Source organism: Elephantulus edwardii, unplaced genomic scaffold, assembly GCF_000299155.1.
Source record: "Elephantulus edwardii isolate Elephantulus edwardi_28Jun2011 unplaced genomic scaffold, EleEdw1.0 scaffold00254, whole genome shotgun sequence".
NCBI lineage: Eukaryota > Metazoa > Chordata > Mammalia > Macroscelidea > Macroscelididae > Elephantulus > Elephantulus edwardii.
Genome location: NW_006400004.1, coordinates 3,003,795 through 3,027,362, shown reverse-complemented (window position 1 = coordinate 3,027,362; position 23,568 = coordinate 3,003,795). Strand labels below are relative to the sequence as shown.

At 38.7% G+C, this 23,568-nt stretch overlaps 1 pseudogene; it reads left to right on the top strand.

Annotated features, from left to right (window-relative positions):
* Positions 1-9,960: 9,960 nt before the first annotated feature.
* LOC102846350 lies at positions 9,961-10,756 on the top strand (annotated as a pseudogene).
* Positions 10,757-23,568: the final 12,812 nt, after the last annotated feature.

The window sequence follows — 23,568 nt, the reverse complement described above, 5'->3', positions numbered from 1 at the left end:
TCACCAGAAAAATTACACCTACTACCTCCGGCGTAGGATGGGGGAAAGAAAGGATAAAAACACCCCAAAACCAACCCAAATGAACAGTAATGTTCACTGGATGTTTCCGAGCTATTTTCCTCTCAAGTTCCTTCCTTCTGATCCAATTCCCCTTTCTGACCATTGGAAATTGACTTGGTGATAACTAAGGAGTGGAATGTTAAAGCATCAATTCCCTCCTTTCTATTCCAACCCCCCCACCCCCGCAAACTCTGAAAGTTTTAAACTGCTCCCTACCCAACACCCCACCACTGAGACAGATAAATGATGCAGCAGATTACACCACTGAAAGGCAACATTTGTCCTGAGCTATTTTCACATTTTTTTTTCCTGTTTCCGATTTGCATGCCAGACTTTGTTTGCTTGCTTAGGACATGGAAAACATATCTGAGCATTTTCCCTACAGTTTAATGCCAGTGGCTTTCTCCCAGCAAATGAAAGTGAAAGTGCTACGTTGTAGCAGTATTTTATCCTTAAAAGTCTGGACAGACTGGCAGCTGGTGTGTATGAGGAGGAGAGGGGGAGGGGGATGGCTGGAAATGGGAAGCTTGAAGAGCCAGTTTTGAGGTTTTGTTTGTTTATCTTGAGATCCCAGCAGTGTTCCTGTCCCCCTCCCCTTTTTGGGGGCAGGGGTCTGACTTTGGATTTATTTTTATATGAGCAGTCATTGAGGTTTCATTCAATGCACTGACTTAAACAAATACACTTCACTTGTAGCTTTCCCCGGTTGCACTTTAAAACACCATCCAGTCTCACCCTCATCTGGAAATAATGCAAGCTTCACTCTCTGTTCCCTCCCCCAATCCCCCCCCCTTTCTTTTAAAGTTCCGCATAACTTGAAGTTGATAATCGAATGGAAAATGTGCTGGTCTTAGTTTACTTTCTCTTTTTGTGACAGTCTTACTTGTTAGAGTAATATATAAACCACAAGCGTTTTACACACGTGAAATCTGTCTACTATGCTCATTTAAGTTTTTTTAAAATAAATTTCCTTAAAGATACTATTTATATAAAGAATGTGTAACTTTTAATATTTTATGTCTAAGAAAAAACTACTGAGAATGACACCGGGGATCTTAGTGGCATTAGTCAATATAATGCCAACCCTCCTTTCCTTACTCGCTTTATTTTTCCAAGAAAGAGCAAATCAGGTTGGAATTTTCTAAAACAGGTTAGGGAAGGAAAAGAGGCAGAGTAGGGTATGGGAGAGAGGTTAGAAGGGCCAGTATTTGTCTCATTCACAGGGTGGAAAAGTTGACATTGTCTAAGCCTTTCTGAATGGCTGGTAGTTGGTTACCCCGATTGTACCTCTACCTCCCCTCCCCCTCCACGTGACGACCCAGGACACATGCGCACCCGACGCAGCCCAGGCACATCTGCAGACTGACGTCAGTGTGCTCTGCCTCCGAGGAAAAGCTGCCAAAATTTTCTCCTGCTGCAATTCAAGTTGGCTGGGGGCCGGTAGTGAGATCTAGGGCTACTTCAAGAAAACTTTGCTGCCCTTCCTGCTCCTCTTGTCTTCTTTTCTCTTGATACCTTTTGATGCTCTTCACATGTTATTTGCATAGCAAAGGCACTAAGCTGTCCAGGAAGAGAGGGCACCACTTCCACCCCCAATAAGTCTGTTTTCCTTTCTTTCTTTCTTTCCCCCCTTTTCTTTATTTTTGGGGGTTTTGGTGGATAGAAAGGGGGTTTGCAAAAGCAACATTTCAGGGTGATAGCCTGGATGTATTGAAGGCATCTCCATTTCTGCCTAATCGGAAAGTCGATTCTTTAAAGCCCCAGTTAGCCAGACTATAGGGTTTTATTCTGGCTGCAGAATAACTGGCTGGTGTGGCTTTGCAAAGGGGGGCAAAGAAAAAGAAAAAAAAAAAGGCAGAGAGGAGAGGGAGTACGTGAGTCGTCCAGTGCAATCTATTGTTTGAAACTTACTTTTTATCAGAATTTGAAGATGAAAACGGTAAGGAAGACTTCACAATATTCAATGAAACTTTTTTTTTAAAAAACTTGTACTTTGCTTGTCTTCCGAATAACGCGTAGAAAACTTTTTTTTTTCCTGTGGTTTCCTTTTTTTTTTTTTTTTTATGGCAATGAGTGAGCTTGACTGAACTCATTTTATAGATAGAAATCTTTTGAAATCTTTTTACGCCGGTTGGGGGTTGGAGGATTCTGGGTCTTGCAAGTATTTTATGGTGCAAAAAAAAAATACATTTATCATATGAATATACATATTTTTCTGAAATATTACTTAATATGATTATTGTGCTGTTTTAACTAATCATCAAAGAGTAATCGGGAATTGTAAGGTGCATTTTAAACCGATTTCCAGTTTTCTTGAAGAAAAACCTGCATTTTCGTTTCATGTCAGTGTCTTAGTAGTCAGACAAGTGCATATTTTATGCCTGGTCTCTGAGGGCAGAATTAATGTGCTAGCTTTAGCCCTGATGCTTCAGGATATGTTAAGCTCTTAATAGGCTAATCAAAGAGATTGAAGCGTGTGTTTTTGATTTACTTTGGCCACTTGGGACGTGCTAGACTCATAACCCTCCGGAGCCTTGTTTATCGAGGTATGTCTGTATATATATGGTGTATGGGACAAAGTTCAGGGATTTGGGATGAGGGGGCCCCCGAAGTGCTGGAGGAATATTGGAAAGCTGCCTTCTGATAATGTGTGCAACAATTCTGGCCTTGGTAATTTCTTTCATTGTTATATTAGAAGCAAAGAGAGCAAGAGGGTGAGAGCGCACTGAGAGGGAACGAGAGAGTGAGTTTCTTACTCTTGTTTTTATTTGAGCTGCCGGTGCAACGCGTTTGGGCCAAATGCCAACTGTCTGGGTCACACGCGTTTTATCCAAATAGATTTAGCGCTGCTGTCTGGAAATGGGCTGCTGAATGTTAACTTTAGGATCAACTCTACCAGGGCAGCTCAGACTGTTACCCTCTGTCTGGGCGAAGTGGGATGGGGGTGGGGGCAGGACGGGGGAAGAAAGGAGAAACTTAACTTTTAAATAGAACTTTTAAAAAGACAGCAGAGGGTAATTTTCAACATATTCTTTTATAGTCCTATTTCTTGGACCTTTTTATTTCTTTTTAGCATATGTTGTTTAGACTGAATTTTTTGGACCGGAAAATGACAGTTCTCAAACTTCATAGAAGGAGAGAAATGGCTTGTGGTAGTTGAAGGAAATCAAGAAAATGAATTTTGGAAATAATAGTTTTACTGCATTTCACCTAGGTGATAGCTGAACTCTAGTCTATACTCAATTAATCTTTAACTGTGATCACTGATGGGTTGTTTTTTTTTTTTACAATTTTTGTAGCCTATAGAAATAAATAAATAAAATGCATTAATTTGTCCACATGACAGTACATGAAATGATGCAGTGTCATTAAGGTTGTTGTAGTTCCCAAAGGGAAAAGCTTCTAACATTAAGACTTGAAATATTATTAATCCTTTTAATGTCTGGCCCAATATACCTGCAAGATGAATTTCTACTCTCTTCTACACTTGCTTCTTCTGCTTCATTTCCTTAGCAACCTCTAATACTACTAGAGTTTTGAATGGGTCTCTATGCCAAATTTTACCCTGTTTATGACTTTTGTGAGAATATAAAGAAAGTTAATATGTTAAAAGAGTTAACAGAAAACTCATTGGACCAATTTTTGGGGGGAGGGATGAGGAGAGAGGAATAGTTTTGATTCTACCAAAAGACATGGTTGATTATCAACTTTTTGAACTAAACACAATAGGGGGAAAAAAGTATTGTTTGTGTTTTTCAGAAAAAAATTATAATATAGATAACATATACTTACCTTGGGACTATATAAAATTTAAGGTTTGATTTTTGTGACATGATCTTTTGTATTTCTGCTTTGGGCTCCTTTCCTTTCCTTTGATAAGTTTTGAGTAATTTATATTTAATTAACCTTTTACTTGGAAGCCAGTCTAACAAAGTTTAATGACAAGAAAATCTTTGTACTTAAGGAGTCTAATGGTGGCCTTGGCATTTAGTAGAAGGTAAAAGCATTTGTTGAGAGAGTGTATGGGGAATAAAGTGAGAAGTTAACTTTCATGTATAAAAATGAAATACTGGGAGGGAAGATAGTACTGTGCCTTCCTCCTTAGAGATTTTAAAATATACTTCATCCTCAAAATATATAACTAGAGTTAAACTGGATGAAAGAATTTGAGGAGGATGTTATACATGTTCTTTAATTCCATAATAATAGTTTACGAGAGGAAATTATTACTTTGGCTACTCCTCGATCCCTTGAGTGGGAAGTAAAGAGATAGTCAGAGGAAAAAGACAAGTAATACCCTTTAACCAGGGAAGACTCTTGAGGGAATCACTGTCATGCATGTTGTCTGAATTTTGCTAATGTAGCTTTGATCCATGGAAGCAGGTAAATTATCCCTTAACTTTAGTGGCTGGTGCATTTGTATGAGGGGCAGAGGAAATTGTGAAATTAAGAATAATAGAAGTTTGTAACTATTCTCAGATTTCAAATAGTAGTAAAAACAGTTATCTCAGTTCTCTACGGTTTGTTATAATAGAGTTTTAAACAACAAGCACTTGTTTGTGCATAAATCAAACTCAAAGCTCACTGACATAGAGTAGATTCTGACTCATAGCAACTTTTCAGCGGATGGCAACCCTATGTGTAACAGACAGAAACCTTGTCCTGTACCATCCTCACAATGTCTGCTAGGCTTAGATTACACAATTTTATTTCATGTCATTAAAGGTCATCTCTTTCACTAACCTTCCACTTTTGCAAGCATAATGCCATTTTCCAAGGACTAGCCCCTCCTGATTACATACCCAAAGTATGTTAGATGAAGTCTTACCATCTCTGCCTCTAATGAGCACTCTGGCTGCATTTCTGCTAAGCAGGTTTATTTGTTCTTTTGGCAGTTCATAGGAAAGTCAGTATTCTTTGCCAACACTGCAGCTTTAAGTCATCAATTTTTCTTCAATCTTTCTTATTCATTGTTAGACTTTCAGTTAGGTTCTATTGCATAGGGAGCACTGGGGAATATTGTGGCTTGAGTCAGTTACGCCTTGGTCTTTAAACTGTTATCCTTGCTCATTAGCACTTTAAAAGGTGTTTAGCAGTAGATTTGTCTAGTGCAGTATGAAATTTAATTTCTTGACTGCTGCTTCCACACGTGTTGATAATATTGTTGTTGTGTACCTGGAGTAGGAACCAACTCATAGCTGACCGTCTAGCCGGTTTTCAGAGGCAGTAAGTCACATGGGAGGAGATTGCCCATCTTTGTCCTGTGTAGTGACTAGTGGCTTCAACTTGGTACCTTTGTGTTGACAGTGCAATTTATAACCACTAGGCCACCACGGCCTTCATGTTGATTGTATATTGAGGTAAAATGAAATCCTTGACAACTCCAATCTTTTCTGTCTACCATGGTGTTTTTACCATGGTCCAGCTGCATAGATTTTTATATATTTTTTAACATACTGATGTAATCCATAGTGAAGGCTTTGATCTTGATTAAGGGATTCTTCCTCTTCATTTTTAGCAAAAAAAGCCCATGCTGTCTGCATATTGCAGGTTATTGATGAATCTTCTTGCAGGTCTTGTGCCACATTCTTTTTCAATAGTCCAGCCTCCCTAAATTAACTTTGCTTGCATTTAGTTAAGCAAACTCTGTAATGTTGCCCTAAAGCACCATACAACATAGGGATTTTTTTCATTATAGCATTTTATACAACTATTTCAAGTTTTTATGGGAAGAAGGAGCATATAATGATTTTCTAATGCAGGCCTTTAAATGGTGATGTGTTCAGTAGATAACATGTCATTACTTAGCCATTAAGTTTGCAGAGACTTTATATCATGTATAATGTAATTTAACAAGTCTTTGTAAAATAGAAATCATTATCATGATTTTATAAATGAAAAGATTCAGAGAAGGTAAGTAGTTTGAGGTTAAGCTAGGACTCAAATCTCAGTGCTTTCTATAACATCATAACAAGTTGGCTTTACATCTTTTTTTTTCTTCTTTTTTTTTTTCCTTGCTTTACATCTTGAATTAACACATTGTAGTTTCTGGAATATTGTCTAATCTTTTAATATTAGTTTAAACTCTGAGAACTATATCTGAAAAAGCTAGTGCATGCAAGTATTTGTTTATGATATTCAGATTAATCTCTGCCTCAGGTGTCAGATTAATACATTAATTTTTATTGTGTTGGTGGCAAGATTGGTGATATGTGTTAGCTGCTGATTTTAGTTGAATTGGAGATCACTCATTTACTATTAAGTTCTTTTACTGGCCCTGGAAAGTAGAAAATAAGGGAAGAAGGTAAGAAAGGATAAAGAAAATTAAATTCAGTGTCTCTGTGCCCAGATATCAAACATAATATGAAAGCAAGATTGTAACTCTAGTTTGTATAACTTCAAAGCTTCCACTCTTTCTGTTATATCAATACCTTTTTTATTAGGAATCCTTAAATCAAAATGTCTAGGTCATTACGTTTTACACATTGTTTCATCGCTGTTGACTTGGTTGAGTATTTCTCTTATTGTGCTAAAAGTAAGAGTGGGGGCTAAAAACTAAAGATTAAAGAATTTCTCAAAGGGACAAATAGTTGTTCCCTAAATCTAGTTTACTTCTAAATTTGTGTTATTAAAAGTCTGGGGGAAAGGAAAAGAGAAGAATGACTCAGTACAAATATGCGCTAGATCCACTTCAGAGATCTCTGAAATCTTGGTGAATGACCCTTTAACCCTTGTATGAGTGCATGTCTGAACTCTCACAATTTATTCATCCATCCAATGTTTACCCACTTTTATTTCCACTGTTTGTCAAATCCATCTACTTTTATTATATACTATAGGGTCGCTCTGAATTGTCTAAGACTCGATGGCACTTAACAACAACAACAACAACAACAACGAGACAGCTCTTTTGGCCTAGTGAATAGAAAGTTATGCTACCAAGCCAAAGGTGGGTGATTTTAATCTGTGGCCCTCAGGCATGGTTTTAATTGTTTCTGGCCAAACATTCTTCTAAGTGGTATAGCACTGGTCTGTCCATTTGCTGTACAGAGGTAATTCATGATTGCTGTGATGCTAAACACTGTGAGGCGATAATGGTCGTCTATGGTGGTCAGTGTTTGGTGGAGCTCCCCAATTAAAACAAGTTTGGAAGCAGGAGTGACATCCACTTCAGAAATAGCTTGCCTCTGGAAACTCTATGAACGTGGAGAAACGATGAAAGTTGTACAAGTCTTTCATTCATAGGGTCGCTATGAGTAGCCTACTACTCGATGGCACTTAACAACAACACAATAACAATAACTGGAAAATTAGCTCAAGTGTGTTAACACTGTATGCTTCTTTAGATGAATATTTAAGATTATACAGGACATAATCTTTCTTTAAAGATGCATATGTTATTGTTGTTGTTGTTGTTGTTATGTGCCATTGAGTCACCAGAGACACATAGCAACCCTATGTACAACAGCCCTGAACTCTACTTTGTCCTCAGACTCAACTATCTCATTGTCTCCGACAGATCTAATCCCATTTCTCCAATCACTGAGTCAATCCATCTCATCCTGGGTCATCTTCTCCTGTGCTGTCACTTCACCCTTCCAAGCATGATGTCCAACAAAAAGGACCAGACCCTCTTGGTCATGTGCCCAAAGTATTTGAGCCAAAGCCTAAAAATGCTTGCCTCCATGGAGCATCCTGATTTCACTGTCTCCAGGACAGGTCTGTTTGTTCTCCTGGCAATCCATGGTATGGTCAGCATTTTTCTGCACCACAACTCCAAGGCATTGATCCTTGTTCTATCATCCTTAGATATTGTCCAGCTCTCTGATGCACAGCATCTGAAGAACATGGCCTGGGTCAGGCACATTGATATTATTGCTCTTCAGTACTCTAGAGTGGTCCCTGGCAGCAGACTTACCCAATGCAATACATTTTTTTTAATTTCATGACTGCTAGTGCCAAAGGCAGGTGGTGCGAATCTACCTGCTGCTTTGCAGAAGAAAAATGAGCAATCTCCTCTTGTGTGATTTGCTGCCTTGAAAGCCTGCTGGAGGGTCAGCTGTGAGTTGGTTCTGACACAACTTCACTTAATAGCAATGATATTCTCAAAGTAGATGTACTTTGACAATTTAAATAAGTTCATTTTTGGCTTAAATAAAACTTTAGGGGATTCGTTGGCTTAAGTTTTAAAGATTGTATCAGGGCAATAGTTTTGGGAGTGCACCTACTCTCATTAGCTCTAGAAAGTCTGAGTTTTCCTGAGAATCTGGAATTGTGTTCTGCATTATTGCCTTTTTTAATCGGGATTCTTCCATAATGATCTCATTTGACATCACATGTTGTTGTATCTTTCATCTAGTTGCCTGGGACTCATAGCAACCCTATGTACAGCAGCTCTGAAGCTTGCCCTATTCTGAGCCAGTCTCACTGATTCTGACACACCTACCCCCTTTGCCCAAGTTATTGTATCAGTCTATCTCATTCAGGATTTTTCTCTCCTGCACTGTTCCCCTACCCTTCTGAGCCTGGTGTCCTCTAAGGACCTGTCCCTGCTGGCCATGTGCCCAAGTATGTGAGACAGAGCTTCAAAATTGTAGCCTCCACGGAGAAACTTGGTTTCACTCTAAGACCTGTTTGTTTTCGTGGTCGTCCATGGTATGTTCAACACTCTTCTCGAGCACCACAACTTGAAGACATCAATTCTTCTGTCATCCTTAGTCATTGTCCAACTCTGATGCATAGCAAGTAATTGCAAAGGCCATGAACTGGATCAGGTGCACGTTAGTCTCTAGACTGACCACAGATTTTCCCAGTGCAACTCATCTTTTGATTTCCTGACTGCTGTGCCAAGACTGTTGATTGTGGAGACAGAGCTTCAAAATCCTAGCCTCTGGCTAACAGACTTCTCTCTAGCCCTGTAAAGATTGAGGGAAAGCAGTCTCTAGTGAATTTAAAAAAAAAAAGAAAAGGTAAGAATACTGAATGTGGTTCATGAAGCAACAGTTATATCTTTAGATCTCATGGGAAGACTGAGAGTAGGGATACTGTATGTAAATATATTGGAAATTTAGGAAAACTGTGTTCTTTTTATTGTGGTTGTTGAATAAAGTATGATTTAATCTTTTCCTCTGAAAAAAGGATATGTCGTGACTGCTGTGCTGCCTAATTATTATAGAAGAAGTAATTCTGAGATAAACAATGTTGTTATTGTTAGATGCTGTAGAGCACGACTCATAGCGACTCTAAGAAAAAAGATCTGAGTCTTTTTCTATTCTGTGCCATCCTCATAGTTTCTGATACACAAGAGCCCATTGTGGCAGTCACTGCATCAGTTCACCTGGTCAAGGGCTTTCCTCTCCTTTGCCAACCCTCAACCCTTCCTGGCATCATGTCCTTCTTCAAGAAATAGCCCCTCCTAGCAATATACCTTAAGTATGTGAGGCTTCACTTCATCATTCTTGCCTCCAAAGAAAAAGTAATTTTGATATAATTTTGAGATATGAATAGTTTTTAGTAACTTTACACACAATGATTGCCTCACCTCATTGTTTCCTTAGCTGCTAAAAAGCTGTTCACTTTAGTTAACCAACAGTATACTTAAATATCTTATTTGACACTATAATGACTAGGGATGATGAAAGGAAAATTGATGCCTTTGAGCTGTGGTGTTGAAGAATATTGAATATACCATTGACTGTTAGGAGAACAAACAAGTTTGTCCTGGAGAAGGTGAAGCCAGGCTGTTCCTTGGAGGCAAGGATTCTGAAGCTCCGTCTGACATATACTGGACATATTACAAGGCAGGATCACTCCTTGGAGAGGGACGTTATGCTTAAGAGGGTGGAGAGACAGCAGTGCAAGAGAGGAAGACACTCGCCTTTTCGTTCCTTCGGCACCACCATGGCGGTCGGCAAGAACAAGCGCCTTACAAAAGGTGGCAAAAAAGGAGCCAAGAAGAAAGTGGTTGATCCATTTTCCAAGAAAGATTGGTATGATGTAAAGGCGCCAGCAATGTTCAATATAAGAAATATTGGGAAGACATTAGTCACAAGGACTCAAGGAACCAAAATTGCGTCTGATGGACTCAAGGGACTCGTTTTTGAAGTGAGCCTTGCTGATTTGCAAAATGACGAAGTTGCATTTAGAAAATTCAAGCTAATTACTGAGGATGTTCAAGGCAAAAACTGCCTCACTAACTTCCATGGCATGGATCTTACCCGCGACAAAATGTGCTCCATGGTCAAAAAATGGCAGACCATGACTGAAGCATATGTTGATGTCAAAACCACCGATGGTTATTTGCTCCGTCTATTTTGTGTTGGTTTTACAAAAAAAATGCAGCAATCAGATTTGGAAGACATCTTATGCTCAGCACCAACAGGTCCGCCAAATCTGGAAGAAAATGATGGAAATCATGACCCGAGAGGTGCAGACAAATGACTTGAAAGAGGTGGTCAATAAATTGATTCCAGACAGCATTGGAAAAGACATAGAAAAGGCTTGCCAATCTATTTATCCTCTCCATGATGTATTTGTTAGGAAAGTAAAAATGCTCAAGAAGCCCAAGTTTGAATTGGGCAAACTCATGGAGATTCATGGTGAAGGTGGTAGCTCTGGAAAAGCTACTGGAGATGAGACAGGTGCAAAAGTTGAACGAGCTGATGGTTATGAGCCACCAGTTCAAGAATCTGTTTAAAATTCAGCCTTTTACTAATTACAAATAAAAATTATTATTTGTGAAAAAAAAGAGAGAGGAAGACACTCAATGAGATGGATTATTTCAGTGACTAAGGTAATAGGGGTAGTGTATCAGAAGACAATAAGATTGGCACAGAATAGGGTTTAGGGCTGTTGTACATAGGGTCGCAGTGAGTCTCAGGCGACTATGGCACATAACAACAACAACAATAACAATACTACTACTGTTTATTATTTAATTTAGAGTGCCTAAACTGGAAGCATCATATAATTTAAAAAGTATGGGCAAGCTCTGGTGGCCTAGTGGCAAGAAGTTACACTGCAATCCCAGAGGGGTGACTGGTTCAAATCCACCAGATGCTCTCCTGGAGAAGGAGGGACAATCTCCTCCTGTACCAGCCAGATTTGATTTGACAGTACAAACACACACACACACACACACACACACACACACACAATGAATTTTTTTAGAAAGTATAGATTTTGGAGTTACATAGCCTTGTGAGGAAATCCAGATTCTGTTATTTTGTAGTTATATGACCTTTATAAGCTTAGCTTATTTACCTAGAAATCAGGGTTGTATTAGCTGTCTGTTGCTATATACAAATAAATACTTTGTGTCTTAAAATAACAGACATAATCCTTGGGTCAGGAGTCCTAACATGGTTTAGCTGAGTCCTCTGCAATACACCAAATGCTAAGGACCCGGCTCCTGTACGATCCACCAGAGTGGTGCCTACTTCTATGCCTACTAGGGGCAGGATTCAGATTCTTCTATGTTGTAGGACTGAGGGCCTCAGCTTCTTCAGTAGTCGGGTGTTGGTTTTTTTTTTTTTTTAATACTTCATTATGCTTTTGGTGAAAGTTTATGCAGCAAATTAGTTCTCCAAACAGTAGTTGTTGTTAGATGCCATTGAGTCAGCTATAACTCATAGTGGCCTAATGAACAATAGATTAGAACCTTGCTCTGTTCTCTCACATCCAATGATCTGTGGTATGCCCACACTCATTAATGCAGACAGTGTGTCCACCCATCTTGTTTGAAGGTCTTCCTCTTTTGCTGACCCTCTGTCTTTCCCAGTATGATGTCTTTTTTCAAAGGACTTTCCTATACCCCCATCATGCCCAAAATGTATATGACACAAAATTTCTACATTCTTGACTTTCAGGAGGACCTTGCTTTTAGTTTCTCCAAGGCAGGCTTGTTTGTTCTTTGGGCAATCCATGGAGTATTCAATATTCTTCACCAGTACCCCAATTCTAAGGCATCCTGTCTTCTTTGGTCTTTCTTATTAATTGTTCTACAAGGACTGCAGCCTTCAATATGGATTGAAGCTCAACATCAAGAAAACAAAGATTCTCACCACTGGGCCGTTATGGATGCTGAAGAGATTGAGATTGTTAACAGTTTTAGTTTACTTGGCTCCACAGTCAACCCTCTTAGTACCAGCAGCCAGGAAATCAAGAGGCAAATTGCATTGGAAAATCAGCTGTCAGGGACCTCTCAAGAGTACTGAAGAGCAATGACGTCAGGCTAGAGACTAAGGTGCTCCTGATCCGGGCCATAGTCTTCACAAGTGTGTGCTATGTGTCAGAGCGCTGTACAGTGACTATGGATGATAGAAGGAGAATTGATGCCTTTGAGCTGTGGTGCTGGAGAGAAGAATGGACTGCTAGGAGAACAAACAGGTTTGTCCTGGAGAGGGTGAAACCAGGCTGGGAAGGTTTGTCTGACATACTTTGGGTATGTTGCAAGGAGGGACAAGTCTTTGGCGAGGGACATCATGTTTGGGAGGGAGGAGGAACAGTGTAAGAGAGGAAGATCCTCTATGAGATGGATCGATTCAGTGATCGGGGTAATGGGAGTAAGGTGTCAGAGACAATGAGATTGGCACAGGATAGATCAAGGTTTAGGGCTCTTGTTTGTACATAGAGTCACTATGGATTGCAAACAACTTGATGACACATAACAACTTTTAGATACATGTGAAGCAATTGAAGATACTATGACTTGGATAAGATGCACTTTACTTTTCAAACTGATTTTTAGTATGCTAAAGAGATCATTGACAGCAGAATTTCTCAGTGTAACACATTGATTTATTGATTGCTGTGTCTTTAGGTGTTGATTGTGGAACCAAATTCAACTCCAGTCTTTTTTCTCCATCTATCATGTTACTTGTTTATTGGTCCAGTGGTGAGCTTTTTTTTGGTTTTTCTTGATGTGTATATGTATGTACGTAGCATATTGAAGGCTGTGGTATTTCATCTTCTTCAATAAATGCTTCAAGTGTTATTTACTTTCTGCAAGCAAGCTTGTGTTATCTGCATATCTTAGGGTTTTGATAAGTTTCCCTTCAATCTTGATCCCACATTCTTTATATAGTCCAGCTTTTTCAATTGTTTGTTCAGTTTACAGATTGAATAAGTATGTAGAAAGAATACAATCTGGATACATACTTTCCCTGATTGTAAACTATGTAGTGTTCCTTTGCTTTGTTTGGACAGATGCTTCTTGTTTTGTGAGTAGGTTTCACATGAACACAATTAAGTGTTCTGAGATTTCCTTTCTTAATGTTATCCATAGCTTGTTATGATCCTCACAGTGAAATGCCTTTGCACAATCAAGAAAACACAAGTAAACATCTGGTATTCTCTGCTTTCAGCCTGTAATCCAGTAATACCCCTGGTGTTAAGACTTATTCTGAATCCATCTCAAATTTCTGGAAGTTCCCTGTCAATTCACTGTTCCAGTTATTTTTAAATAATCTTCATTAAGATTTTAGTTACATATGATATTAGTGATGTAGTTTGGTAATTTCTACACCATGTTAGATTCCATTTTTTTCAAATGAGATCCAAAATATTGTTCTTTGGAGGACAACCAGCGGACCAACCGACTGGAAAAGATCTATATTTTTTTTCCCATTACAAAGAAAGGTGATCAACAGAGGGCAGAAATTATTGAACAGTATCATTGATATCACATGCATGCAAGATTCTGCTGAAGAATGGAGCAGCACATCAACAGAGAACTGCCTGAAGTGCAGGCTGGATTTTTAGAAGATGCCATGACACTAGTGATATTATAGGTAATGTCAGATTGATTTTAGGTGAAAGCAGAGAGTACCAGAGAAATGTCTATCTGTGTTTCCTTAACTATGTAAAGGCATTTGATTATGTAGATTACAGCAAACTCTGGCTAACTCTGAGAAGAATGGGAATCCCAGAAAACTTTTTTGTGCTATGTGAAACCTATACTTGGACCAGAAGGCAGTCATTAGAACAGAACAAGGAAACACTGCATGATTCAAAATTGGGAAGGGTGTGTGCCAAGGATGTGTCTTATCTCCATATCTTTTCAATCTATATGTGAAACAGATTATCTGGGAGGCTGAGCTCAATGAGGAGAAATGTGTCATCAGGATTGGAGGTAGACTCATCAGCGATCTGCGGTATGCAGATGACACAACCTGCTTGCTGAAACTGAGGAAGATCTGAAGCACTTGCTGCATAAAGTCAATATGGACTGAAGCTCATCATCAAGAAAACAAAGATTCTCACCACTGGGCCAATTGGCAGTATCATGATATATGGTGAAGAAATTGAGAAGGTCAACAGCTTCAGTTTGCTTGACTCTACAATCAACACTCTTGGTACCAGCAGTTAGGAAATTAAAAGACAAATTGCATTGGGAAAGTCTGCTGTCAGAGACCTCTCCAAAGTACTGAAGAGCAATGATGTCAGTCTGGAGATTAAAGTATGCCTGCTCCAGAATATGGTCTTTGCATTTACTTGCTGTGCATCAGAAAGCTGGACAATGACTAGGGATGGTAGAAGGAGAATTGATGCTTTTGAGCTGTGGTGCTGGAGAAGAGTATTGAATATACAGCTAGGATAACAAACAAGTTCAGCCTGGATAGGGTGAAACCAGGCTGTTCCTTTGAGGCAAGGATTATGAAGCTTTCCCTGACATACTTTGGACATTTTTCAAAGCAGGATTAGTCCTTGGAGAAGGACGTCATGTTTGGGAGGGTGGAGGGACAGCACAGGAGAGGAAGACACTCGATGTGATGGATTGATTCAGTGACTGGGATAATGGGATAGATGTGCCGCAGACAATAATACTGGCATGGAGTGATTTAGGGCTGTTGTACATAGGGTCACTATGAGTCGCAGACGACTCGATGGCACACAGTAACAACAAGAAGTCAGGTAACTGTCTTCCAAATTTCTTGGCATATAGTAGTGGTGTTGTTGTTAGGTTCCTTTTAAGGCAAGTGTTACTCATGGTGATCCTCTGAATAACAGATCTGAATCCTGTCCTACCTATCCTGTGACATCCTTATCCTCTCTAACACACTTGAACCCATTTGGTGCAGTCTTTCTGTGTCAATCCATTTCACTGATGGTCTTTCTCTCTCTTTTTTTTTTACCCTCCGTCTTTCCAAGCATAATGTTCCTTTCCAAGAACTAGCCTCTCCTAAAAACATGTTTAAAGTATGTGAGACGAAGCTTTGCCATCCTTGCTGCCAAGGAACTCTGGCTGTACCTTTTCCAAGACTAGTGAGCATGCCTCAATTGGTATTCCATCAATTCCTGAGGCTGTGTAATTTGATTTGCTTTGTATTTGTTTGTTTTGCTAATGCTTTCAGCGAGACGTGGACTTCTTCCTTCATTACCATTGGTACTTCACCATAAGCTACTTCCTGAAATGGTTCAGTGCTGACAAATTCTTTTAGGTACAATGACTGTGTATTCCAATCATGTTATTTTCATGCTTCTTGCATCATTCAAGATTTTGCCCATGAAATTCTTCAGCGTTGCAAGTTGAGGCTTGAATCTTTCCTTCAATTCTCTCAGCTTGAGAAGTGCTGAATATGTGCTTACCTTTTGGTTTTCTAACTCTAGCTCTTTGCACATTTCTTTATAACACTAATTTGTCTTCAGGTGCTGCTCTTTGAAATCTGTTCAACTTCCTCACTTTAACATCTTTTCTCTTTGTTTTGGCTTCTCTTTGTTGTATTATAATTTTCAATCTTTTCTAACATCTGTTTTGATCTCCCCCCTTTCCTTATCTTTGTAATAACCTTTCAATAATGTGATGGTCAGTCAATATTTACTTTATAGATTGCCCTGTGACAGTAATTGCAATCCATGCCGTTTTTTCAGCATTCTCTCTGTTTCCTCCCTGAGTTCTTTGCTTCAGTCATCCCATTTTCCTACCCTTCCTTGCCATTTTACCTTCTTGTTTAGAGAAAATGGAACTCTTTTGGTATAGCTGATTTTTCTAAGAACTGTTGTTTCTATTACACTTCCCTCTGTTATTTGGCTAAGAAGTAGATTCAGTAAGTGTCTCTAGGGTTTTTTTCAGAAGATTCCTTCATGGCAGGAGTACTCCTGTCTGTTTCAGACCAATGAATCTGCTGCTTTGCGGTTTCCCCCCCTTTTTCTTTTTCTTTTTATTATTAATTTTAATGAAAATTTACAGAGACTTTGGATTTCCAGTCATTCATTGTTGCACTTTTCTCCCTTCCCAACCCTTTCCCCAAGTTCACTCTTCTCTTTGAAAAGTAAAAGAAAAATTCTCTCATTGTTATATAATCCACCCCCCGAAACTATGCAGCCTTCATTCTGGACTCCTGTCATGACGATAATATCTAATCATATATATCTTTTAAACATTTCTGTCTCTCATATGTTTCAATACAGTATACATAATTTGTCTCATCTTTTTCAGTCTCCCCCCAACTCAGATATTGATTCCATTTTACAACAGTGGCACTATGCAGTATTTGTCCTTTTGTGTCTGAGGTATTTCACTCAACATAACATTATAATTTGAATTTTGCTCTATATTTTCTACACATTCTAAGCCATCCTTGTCTTCAAGGAGCACTCAGACTCACCTTTTCCAAGACATGTCTGTTTGCTCTTTTGAAAGTCTATGGGGTATCATTACTCTTCTCTAACTCCACAAATCAAAGGCATCATTCTCCTGTCATCCTATCCACTGCCTAGTTCTCAAATGCATAACTGGTGATTGAAAAAGACTATGGCCTAAATCAGGTGCACCTAAGTCTTCAAACTGACATCATAGCTCCTCAATAATTTAGAGAGATCCTTGACAGAAGACTTTTCCAATTCAATATGTCTTTTGATTTCTTAACTACTGGTGCCAAAGGGTTAATTGTGGATTCAAGTAATATGGAAGCATTGACAAGTACAATCTTTTCTCCATTTAGAATGATGTTACCTAGTGGTGAAGATTTTTGCTTTTTTGATGTTGAAAGGTTCAGTAATGTATACTGCACTGAAACAGAGGAGGGAGAAAACTGTTTAAAAGAGATATATAACTAGGTATTTCTGTCATCACAGGAGTCTAGAGCGAGGGCTACATGGTGGAGGGGACCTGGGGGAGGGTTTGTAAAACAATGAAAGCATCTTTTCTTTTATTTTTCCATAATTTTTGACTCATGTACTTATAACTTGTTAGTCAAATTTGTGTCTTCTAGGTTGCAACACCCCCATGATACATCTTCAAGGATAGGAACATGTATGGCCAAGCACAATCAATAAGAGTGCATCTAAATTCCAAAATCAATCTCCATAATAGTCTATGTGTTTCCTACTGCCAAAGGGGCCCTTTAGAGTAGTGAGAGAAGATCTTCACCCTGAAACCCACAGCGTCCCTTTTCAGCAGGAAGTAGCTAAGAGAATATGCCATCCCCTTTTCCTTATGACTCAGGGTGAAGTCTCTCTCAGGGAGGAGTGATAGGGAATGGCAAAGGACACACTGACAAAGAAGATTAATCAGAACTGGCTTTGACAAGCACTGTGGCATTTGGACAAGAACAAACTGGGAGGAGGGTAGAGAGAATGGTGCAGCGGTGAATGAATGGAAACCCAAAATCTCTGTAAATGTTTATGAAAATTAATAAAATATAATTATAGAAAGAAAAAAAAAGAAAGGTAATCTATATTGAAAGCTGTAGTATTTAATCTTCTGCATCAAGCATTCCAAGTCCTCACTTTTAGAAATGAGGTTGGGTCATCTGCATAATGCAGGTTATTGATGAGTCTTCATCATATCCTGATGCCACATTTTCTTCAAAGAGTCTTCTCAAATGATAGCTCAACATACAGATTGAATAGGTATAGAGAAAGGATAAAACCCTTTCCCATATCTTTCCTAATTTTAAACCATGCAGTGTTCCCTTATTATGATAGTCTAGGTATAGGTTTTTTATGAGCATGTATAATATGAACAAAAGCAACATGGTGATGTAGTCCAGCCTCTATTAACTTAACAAAGGGGATCTGTCCCTATCAACAAAATTCCATTTATTAAAGAATGCTATCAGAATTTATATTGTTGTTATTGTTATGTGTCATCGAGTATCCTGCAACTCATAGCAGCCCTATGTACAACAGTTCTGAACCCAGCCCTGTCCTGAGCCAGAATTATTGACTCCAGTACACCTAACCCTATCACCCCAATTACGGTGTCAATCCATCTCATCCAGGGTCTTCCCCTCCTGTGCTGTTCCTCCATCCTTCCAAGCAGGATGTCCTTCCCCAAGGACTGTTCCCTTGTGTCCACCTGCCCAAAGTATATGAGACAGAGCTTCAAAACCCTAGCCTCCAAAGAGACACTTGGTTTCATCCTCTCCAAGACAGAACTGTTTGTTCTCTTGGCAGTCCATGGTTGGTTCAAGACCCTTATCCAGCACTACAACTCAAAGACATTGATTCTTCTTTTGTATCCTTATTCCTTGTTCAGCTCTCTGATGCATAGCAAATACTTGCAAAGACTGTGGTCTCTAGACTGACATTGTTGTTTCTCAGTACTCTGAGAGGTCCCTGAGAGCAGATTTTCCATAGATTACTTTCACTAATATTTTTGTTTTCAGTTCAGTCTTCTTTTCGATGAGTGTGGTGTATTTTTTCATTTAAGTAGTTCTCTTATGATTTCTTGCCGCATTGTTTTGCCATTTTCTTTGTGTATGTCTTTTATAACCCTCATTAGATTTATTTTTAATATTTTATCTTTTTGGCAGCTATTGTTTTTCTGATTTGCTTTTTTAGAGCTTTCTTTGTTAATGTAGAGCAATGTGATTTTGTATATTGATCTTGTCCCCTGCCACTTTGCTAAAATCTTTTGTTAACCTTTTTTTCGTGTAGACTCTCTGAGATGCTCTATGTGTATGCCATTGCAAATAGGGATATTTTCACTTTATCCTTACCAGTTTGAATGTCTTTTCTTTCCCTTTGTCTAATTGCTCTAGCTATAAGTCCCAGTGTAGTATTGAATAAGGGTGGGGATAAAGAGCATCTTTGTTTCATACTCTTTATCAAGGGGATTGCTTTTCATTTTTTAATTGAGAATAATATTGGATTTTGGCTTTGTATGTATGTTTTTGTTTTGAAACATTTCCCTACTATTACTGTTTTGCTGAGAGTTTGTTTTAGGCTTGAGTGTTGAACTTTATTAAATGACTGCTGGTTGTCTTGAAACCACTTTGGGTTATTTGCCTTACAGATTTATTCATATGGCAGCTTGCTTCATCAAAACCAACAAGGGAGAGAGTCAGATATCAACTTACAACTCATAAGATTTTGTAATATAATCATGCAAATGACATTCCCTCAATGTTAAAGCATTCTATTAGTTAGACTCAGATTATTCAAGGGGAGGAAATAATGGAGGAGGGATCAGGAGGACATCGTAGCCTGCCTCCTAAAGGATAATAATACTTGACAGGATTGCTGTGGAGTTTAGAAGAAGCAGTATGTACAGAATGGGCCCTTAGTTTCAGTCTGACCTTGTACTGACTTTTGGTGTTATACACAGCAACCTATTTTACTTTTCTATTATTGCTATTAATATTTACTATTTCTCATTTTCATTGCTGTATAGATTTTGAATAATCTCTTTTTTGATTCATAACTATTGCTCCAAAAATTTTTTCTTTACTGCTTGAGGAGTAGTAGTAGAAATATTTGAGACTAGTATCTTCTTAAGGATTTCATATTTGAAGGGGTAAAGAATAGGAAAAAAAACCCACCAAAACCCAAGACAAATGCCACAATAAAGCAATAAAAGAGGCTTAGAGATCTGATAATTTCTGGGTCAGAGAAGGATGGGTCATGGAAAGTTTAGAAGGATGTAGTGTAACATTTGTTATAAGCCCTAAATAAAGTATTCTTACCACTCAACCAATAGGCAACTTCATGATAGATCAAGAGAAAGTTGCAACTGTCAACAATTTCATCTTATTGGATCCACAATTAATATTCTTGGTACCAGCAGAGAAGACATCAAGAGATATATTGCACTGGGAAAGTCTGCAGTTAGACACCTCTTCAAATTATTGAAGAGCAATGTTGTTAGTTTGAGGACAAAGGTGTGCCTGATTCAGACCATGGGCTTTTATATCCCTTGCTATTCATCAGAAAGCTGGACAGTGAATAAAGATGGCAAAAGAAGAATTGATGTCTTTGAGTTGTGGTGTTGAAGAGTTCTAAATATCCTAGGGACTGCTAAAAGAACAAACAGATATATCTTGGAGAAGGTGCAACCAGAGTGCTCCATAGAGGCAAAGATAATAAAGTTTCATCTCATTCTTTAGGCATGTTGCTTGGAGAGGCTATTCCTTGGAGAGGGACATCATGCTTAGAAAGGTTGGTGAAGAAAGGAAACCTTCAACCAGATAGATTGACACAGTGACTGTAGCAATAAGCTGGAATATATCAGCGATTGTGAGGATGACACAGGGTGGGACAAGGTTCAGATCTATTGTTCACAGGGCTTCTATGAGTCATACTCAACTTGACAGCAGCTAACAACAAGGATAAAAGTTATGCCTTACATTCCTCTGTATCTTCATGTTGTTATAACATCATCTTTTAAGTATAGTAAGGCAATGTGTGCTGAATAATTAATTTCTCAAAGACTTAGCTTCTTTATAACTTGGAGAGAGATGTAAGAAATTTTAAATTGTTGTGGTTGTTTTATTTGTTGTACTAACCAAAACTGTAACACTATGGGGGACTGAGTTGATGGGGAATAAAATGTTCCACATAAGTTATCTTCCTCATTAACGACAAATACCTTTTTATATGCCCAAGTAATTGAATTTTAACCAAAAATATACAATGAATACTTGCTATGTGATAATCCTTATATTTCTGGAAGCAGGAGTGGCATCATCTTCCTAAACAACATGATGATAGTTATAGAAAGGCTGCAGGCCTTTGGTTCATTGGTCACTATGAGTCATACTCGACTCATGGCATTTAACAACAACAACAACAACGATCCTTATATTATGTCCTAGTGACCTAGTGTGTAAGGAATTGCACTGCCAATCCAATGTCAGGCAGCTCGAATCTAACAGCTTCTCTGAGGGAGATAGGTGGGCAGGTTATAAATCTCCTCTTGTGTGACTTCTTGTTGTTGTTGATTACCTTCAAGTAATCAACACAACTCATAATGACCCTATGAACAGAAAGCCTGAACCCCCTTTACAACTATCAACATTTATCAAAGACCATAAAGTTTCCGGAGGCATGTTGTTTAGGAAGTGGATGGCACTCCTGCTCCTATTATCTTGCCTAGATAATAGGATCTTCTAAAAACTCACTGACAGGTCAGCTGTAAGTTGCTTCTGACTTGACAGTAGTGAGTTGAGTTGTTGAATTGTGTAAAATGAGTGTAGGCAGCCTGAAGATGGCCAACTCTGACCTCTGTTAACCCCACAAAAGGGAACTGTACCCATCAACAACATCTACAGTACAAAACAAATTCTTTTACTATCAGAAATCATCTCCCACATTTCTGCATCTACTTCTACTTCTTACTGGGTCCAAAATCCATTGCAGTAACAACATAGGCTTCACAAAACTGTATTAGGGATCAATAGACTTATAATTGAGGTTGGCGGCAGAATACAAACCCTCAGATAGCTTCACAAGTGTAGTCACAGCCCTTTTGACCTTCCGTCTCATGGTTTAGGGCAGTGTTAAAAAGTTCCCCTAGTCCTGCCAATTATGATGTCTTCTTTCCTTTGTCTTCCCACAAGCTTGGGGCAGTTCTCTCGAGTCGTCTCTGTCGCTGGTCAGTCTCTGGTTCTCTGGTGAGGCTGTGGTTGCTCTTGTATGGACCCCGCTCAGGCTCATGCAGGAGTCTCCGGCCTCAGAGGACTGTGCACTGCTTTGTCTTCCTTGTTGTATTGAGATTCCCAACTTCTGTCACTGAAACTGCTAGGTTTAAACCTATCGGAATGGCAAACTAGCCAATCTCTTTGTGGCCACACTATTTCTATCATCCTGTCCATGCATGTGTCAAAATCAAAGGCTAGGAAAGGAATTTTGACCAGTAAACCCTTGATACTACAAGTCGAATCAATCCTTATACCGAGTTCTGGTGCAATAGTTTTTATGAAGTTGTGCGGGTGGTTCAAATCCACCAGCGACTCCGTGGGAGAACAATTGAGTGATCTTCTCCTATGTGTGATTCATAGTCTGGGAAACCAGTTGGAGGGTCTGCTATCACTAGGTTCTGATTTGACAGCAATGAATTAGTAAGGAAATCCTTTTATTTGGATTTAGGATGACAATCTTTCTAATAAGATTTGTGTACACCTTTATCTGGTTATCAATAGTTTGCCTTATTAAAATAATTTACTTTTTCATTCCTGACTCAGATATGATATTATGAGTATTAGACGTTCTAGTTGTTGCCATTTGGTAAACTACAATTCATGTCAGCAATGACTGAGTGAGTGAATCTTTATATTAGGGATTTATGATCAGTCTTTCTAATATAATTTGAGTACTTATCAGTTTAACAAGGATTTGCCTTATTAATTTTTTTAAAATTTCTGATTCAGAAATCATAATATGAAATCGGGGATTCTAGTTGTACCCATTAAGTCAATTCTAACCAATGGTGACACTACGTGTGCCACAGTAGAATTGTGCTCCACCGTAGTATGAAGATACATACAATAGAACATACACTGTAAAAATATCAGTGGTTAATTTTCCAGACGTAAATTACCAGGTCTTTCTTCAGAAGTCCTTCCAGGTAGACTTGATCCTCCAGACTCCAAACTCTAAACTTATAATTAGCAACCAAGTGTCTACTTTCACCTCTCAGGGACTCCCCATGTACTTGATGTTGCTGTTGTTAGGTGCTGTTAGTTCATTTCTCTTCTCAGTGACTCCATGTGACAGACAACAACAGCCACATAGTTTTCTAGTCTGTAATGGGTTTGACTCACCAACCATTAGCTCCACCAGAGCTCAAGTGGGAACTGTTAAACTATGTAAAGAGTACCTGGTGACCTACTGGAAAGAAGCTGCGCTTCAAACTCAAAGACTCCCAGTTCAAATCCAACACCTACTTTGTCGGAGAAGGATGGATAATTTCTTCCCAAATGATTTACTACTGCCTCTAAAGACCAGCTGGAAGGTCAGCTGTGAATCAGTTCAGACTCAAAAGCGCATAACAACAAACAACAACAACAAACCATAACACCAAAGAGTTTTAAAACTACACTTTACTGTTTCTCCTCCTTTTTTTGCTTTAAAAAAATAAGTAAATGACAAAGCTCAAACTCATTGCCATGAAGTTGGAACTCACTCATGGCTGACCTTCCAGCGATGAGACTGAATTGACAGCACCTGAGAATAAATAACAATATGTTAGGTGTTGAGAGATCTGATATCCAAACATACTAGTGTTCTATATTAAGTATGACAATGTACATGGACTCTGACTGAGGCTGTCTGCTGAAAATAGAG